The sequence below is a fragment of the Pteropus vampyrus genome, unplaced genomic scaffold (assembly GCF_000151845.1).
Source record: "Pteropus vampyrus isolate Shadow unplaced genomic scaffold, Pvam_2.0 Scaffold227, whole genome shotgun sequence".
NCBI lineage: Eukaryota > Metazoa > Chordata > Mammalia > Chiroptera > Pteropodidae > Pteropus > Pteropus vampyrus.
The window spans coordinates 1496563-1501930 of NW_011889008.1; positions in this window are offsets into that span (position 1 = coordinate 1496563).

Sequence of the window (5368 nt, forward strand, 5' to 3'; positions counted from 1 at the left end):
GCTAGGGTTCTGAAAAGGGGTGCACCCTGGGGGCACAGGGTTGCGGAAGAGGATTCTAGGTGCTGGAGGACTTGGGGGGAGGATTCTGGAGAAGGGCAGACGGGCTGGGAGCGGATCCTGCAGAGAAGATTGTGGGGGGTACCCTCTGGGATCCTCCTGGCTGCGGAAGACTCTCCTTGGGGGCGTTTCTTGGGGAGGGAGGGTCTGGGGTGGTAGATGTGGTAGGGTGGGAAAACCCGGGGGCGGGGACCCTTCGCTTGGGGTCCATCCGCCCGGTGTTTGAAGAAGCTTCCTGGGAGGTTCCACTGAGGCTGACCGAGCTGGCACACTGGGTTCCCAGTACGAGTCCCTTGGAGAAACATGTATATAATTTAGGCTAACAGAGGAATCGTTTGTTTCACATTGTAAAACATCAGATCTGAGTGTCTCCGTTTAATTACACCTGCATTCCATACCTGGACTGTCTTCATTCAAGTCTGCAAGAGCAGACACTCAGGGAGTTTCAGAGACCCACAGGGCAGCTGGCAGACCTCCGACAGACAGCAAGGGCCTGACAGGACCTGAAGTCACAGCGTCTGTGACCAGAACGGACCACGCCCTGCCTGGTGTGCATGTAGAGGAGAGGAAAGAGGCATTTAGAAAGAGTTTGCCCCTCACCCCTAACCCTGAGCCTTTTCGGTTTAATTTCCGTCTGGCCACATGCAGGCTGCCGCCTTTTGTTTTTATCACTCAGTGTTTTAAGTTAGACCCCTGTGTGGGTCGTTTCTGGGATTCTTTTGGTTGCCAGTGACAGGTGGCCAGGTGGACCTGGGTCTAATAAAGAGGCGTGATTGGCTTTTTCTCCCTTCCCTCAGGGCCAACGTGCCCCATTACACACTTCCACCTGAACAGCCCTGGGACTCACACTCTTTGACCTGCATGGGCTCGCGGGCCAAGGTGGAGCTCGGTGGGTAGAGGGGTAGAGCTGGGGTTCGCCCAGGGGGAAGTGGAGTGTCTGGGACCAGAGGCATGACAGGTGGGAGCTGGCAGGCACAAACAGGGGTCTCGTCACTCTGGGAGGGGCGTCAGCCTGGGGAGGGTATCTGGGCTGTCTGGTCTCATCAGTCATCAGACAGTAGAAGGAGAACAGGGGGTCTCTCTGCATTCGAGCTCTCGTGGTCCCCAGCCCTGCCCCACCCTCTAGACAGTCCTGACCCTGACGCCACCTCTTGCCCAACTGGACACTCACGTTGGGTGGCGGCCAAGGTAGGACAGCCTCTCAGAGCCTGGCCTGTCTTCCACTGGCTCAGCGGTGTTGTCCCGGGCCTGCTCCCTGCACCTGGCGGCTGGGCGGCAGGTGAGCAGCGGGGAGGGAAGCCGCCAGCCAGAGCAGCGTTCGCGGGGCTCCTGCACTGAGTGAAAATGAAGCCCCGTGCCAGGGCTGCTGGCGGGCTCGGGGCGGGACGCAGCTGGGGCGGCCCTACCTGCCTAGGCATGGAGCGCCAAGCTGAGGAAGTCACCACCTGGCCCGACAGCGTCCATGAGCCACTAGTCTTCGGAGAGGGCTGCAGCTGTGCGGTGCGGGTCTGAGCCACGGGCCAGGAGGCCACCGGTGTCCTACCAGGCCTTTCTCATTTTTGCAGAAGTCCCCACAAATGGTGGCGGTGTTGGGGACTGGGGCCACGCAGCGGACCGGGCCAGGCGGTGGGCTGGGTGTCAGAGTCAGCTCCAGGGCCAGCTCTGAGAGTCAGTATGGCATGCTTGTCCTGGAGCCTTTCATTTTTGAGGCGTTCAGGGTCCTTTACAAACCCTGCCTTTCTTTTCTGAACTCGACCCTGAGAGTGCGTCAGGGATCGAATGCCCCGCCTTGGGGTCTGGCCTACCCCTCTCCGAGATGAGCAGGAGGAAGCCACCGTCACGATGGAGAGGGTTTGCTCTTCTTTGCAAAAGAGGGCCGGCCACCAGCCCCTCGGCGCCCTGCCCGGACCAGGTGTTCCTCCCGCACTCTGGGGTGGCGAGGATGTGAGCAATTAGCTCGTCGGGAGTTTCCGAGGACGGGGCGGGCTGGGGTCCGCACACCGCAGCCTCTCCCTGCCTCTTCTGGTTGCCTGTCGCCGCCTCAGCCACCCGCGACCGGGGCCTGCAGCCATGGCGGTGTCCCCACCCCACGCACCGGCTCTGGCCCTCTCGCACGCAGGGTGCTGAGGTGCTGAGTTGTGGCCTGACCGCAGGGAGCGGCCGACACGGACCCCGGTCTGCCGACCCCCGCGGGCCCCCCGGGAGGGAAGGCTGGGAGCAGGAGAATAAGTGCGGCTCCTCCTCGGCTTATTTTTAGCCACGTTATGTAAGTGGCTTCATCTCAACGTCACGTAGGGGGGGGGTCTCAGATTTAATTACAGGATGACAGCCTTTGCTTTGCAAGCAAGCTGTTCTCCTGGCAAGGCGGGCCCAGGAGTTGTGAATTCTCGCTAAAACAGAAGGAGCCTTTCTGAGGTGGCCGCCCGGCGGAGCGGAGCGGTTTTCACCTGTGTCCCTCTCTGGCCGGCCTCACCCGGTCCGGCTGAGTGTGGCCTGAGGGCGTGGCGATTTGTCTCATCAGGGAAATTTCGTGCCTGTCACGGGAGCTTTCTCTTCCCCCTTCCTCCTGGCAGCGTCTCGTTCAGGAGAAGGACCCGCCCAATCAGAACTTGGCTTCCCTTCCTGCTTCCTGGATTGGAGCACTGGTCATCAGTTACCAGAAAGTTCCAGAGCGGGAGAGATCAGAGGCAGGGAGCCCGTGGGGACAGGCACGGCCCGTCCTGTCAGCTTTCCCCATCCCCGCCAGGTACTCTGGGCGACTGGGCCGGGGCCACCAGGCAAAATGCCCACTTGCGTCCAGATCACTTTCCTGGCTCCCGGCCAGGCCCACGTTCTTGATGGTCAGCGTTATCGGAAGAGCACGGAGGTGCCCGGGCCAGGCTCGCAGGCTCGGCAGTCGGCCTCCCACAGCAGGAAGCTCGCCTCCAAGGCCTCCAGCACACTGTGGCTTTGTCCAGCATGAAAGGCAGAGCCCGTATCTTGCCGCAGGGTGAGGCCTGCTGCCTGCCGGCTGGGCAAGGGAGGAGGTGCAGAATGGAGGGGAGTCGTCACTGGGAGCCGGCCGCGGGACTCGGGCCCACAGCAGCCCCTCGGGGCTTGGGTGTCTCGGCCTCTCCAGGTCGCATCTGGCAGGCGGTGGGCAGGTGCCGGCCACAGAGCGTCTGGGGAGCAGCGGTGGTCACAGGGCAGGGAGAGCGCCGAGAACCGTGCGTGGCACGCAGTGGCGAGCCCTCAGTGCGCTCTAGGTTGTCACCAGCAGCAGTCAAGGGGCACATCGCTGTAGGAGGGCCCCAGTGCTATGCAGGAAGCCGCGCGGAAGCTGCCCTCAAGTGGGGCACCTCAGGACGACCCCCGAAGCCCTCGGCCTGGGGCGTCCCCCAGAGGCGCTGGATGGAGGGGGACGCTGATGCGCACAGCTGTGCCCCGAGCCGGGCCACATCCACAGTGAGAGTCACGGGGCCCACGCGCAGCCTTGGAGTGGGGCAAGGCCCCTTTAACTCTGTGGGCTTTCTTCCCACCCGCCACCGCCACCAGTCTGACCGTGAGAAGGACGTCGGCAAGCCCCAACGGGGGAAGTCTGCGACATCCCCGCCCAGCACTCCTCAGAACCATCAGGGTCACCTCAACAAGGGACATCTGAGAGATGTCACAGCCTCAGGGAGCCTGCGGAGCCATGACGACTGTATGCTGTGCGGGATCCTGGAGCAGAAGAGGGACAACAGGACACCCGAGTGAAGTGTGGCCAGGGCTTAGCGGTGATGTGTCGGTCTCGGGTCACGGATTGTAACAAGTGTGCCGCGCTGACGAGGATGTCCCCACGGGGAACTGGGTGCGGGCATCTTTGGTGTTGTCGTGTGCGTCTAAAACTGTCCTAGGATTAAAGTTTATTACGAGCAGGGTGCTAGCGACTTTGGCACAAGCCCCCATTCAGCCCACCGGTCAGAGGAGAATGCTCATCTTTGCCCCAGGTCTGGTCCGGGTGGGGTCAGTGGGTGGAGCAATGTCCTGTCCCCACAGAGAACCCAGGGCCTGCCTGCCGACGGTGCAGCGTGGCCGCCGTGCAGGAGGCTGTGTGTCGGTGCCCGGTGTGTGCAGTGGCCACACTGCCCTCAACAGAGTGAGGCCCAAGGGGCCGGCCGCCAGCCACCCTCCTGCCACCCCAGTCTTTTACTTGGATTTGCTCTTCCCCCCCAAAACCGGCTCACCCTCGACCTGGACGTGGCTCAAGGGCTTCCTGCTCTGCAACCACGTCGGCCACAGGCGGGAGCTTCAAGCCCGTGCCTGCTGGGCTCGGTGCTGGCGCCTGGTGCGACGGAGCAGGCGTCCACGCTGGGCTCTGCTGGGAAGAAGGGACGCACATCTGCGTGCTGCGGGAGCGGGACTCAGGATGTCGCACCGGAGGGTGGGGGAGCGAGGGTGCGGGCACAGCGTGGCCTTGGCCCCCTATGGGCCCCTCCTGGCCCCTGGTTGCTGTGGTCCAGCTTCACTCCTCAGTGAAGCAGCCTGGGGAGTTTCCAGCTTGATCGGCCTCCCCAGGGCTGTGCTGCTGGCCAGGCCAGGAGGGGCCCGAGGGGCTTCCTAGGAGGACGGGGACAGGGGAGGTGCTGGCCCTGTCACCCAGCTGGCAGGGAGAGGTTCCCCGGCAACCGGCCCCTTACATAACCTGCGTCGCGTGACTCCAGGTGCCTGTGGGAGGCAGCGTGGGGGCGGGCGCAGGGGCGCAAACGCGCCTCGGAGCTTCGCGCGGGTGTTTCTCCCCCTCGTGTTACAGCGTCATCCTGTGTCGCCAGCTCAGTCACCCACTTGCTCGTTAGAATACGTGCACTGACAGCGCAGATTTCAATAACTCGGGCAGGTGATCAGGCCTCGGGGAGCCCTCTGTCCTTGGGCCTCCTGCCCCCGCCCAGGTGGGACTGGGAGGGCCTGGGCGAGGCCGGGCGCTGGCAAAGCTGGCCGCTGGGGCCCGAGGGTAGAGCGAGGTAGACTCAGTCTGCTGGCCCAGCTCAGGGGCCAAGGCCAAGAGTGGGTCGGGTGGGGAGGGAGGAGCTGAAGGCAGGCCGAGAACCCAGGAGCAGGGGACCCCCACCTGGGGCACGCTGGCCATCTACTTGCAGACCAGCAGCAGGCTCCAGCGGTCAAGGAGGCCGAGAGGTCAGTGACTCACCACGGGCCGGGCGGGGCGCCCGGCCTGGGTGCTCAGCCTGGCCACCCCCAGGCACACTGGTGCTGGGTGGTCGCTCAGTTTCCCCAGAAAGGTGAAAGAACCGGCTTCACGCGAAATGGGGTGACTCTTCATTTACCCCTGAAGCGT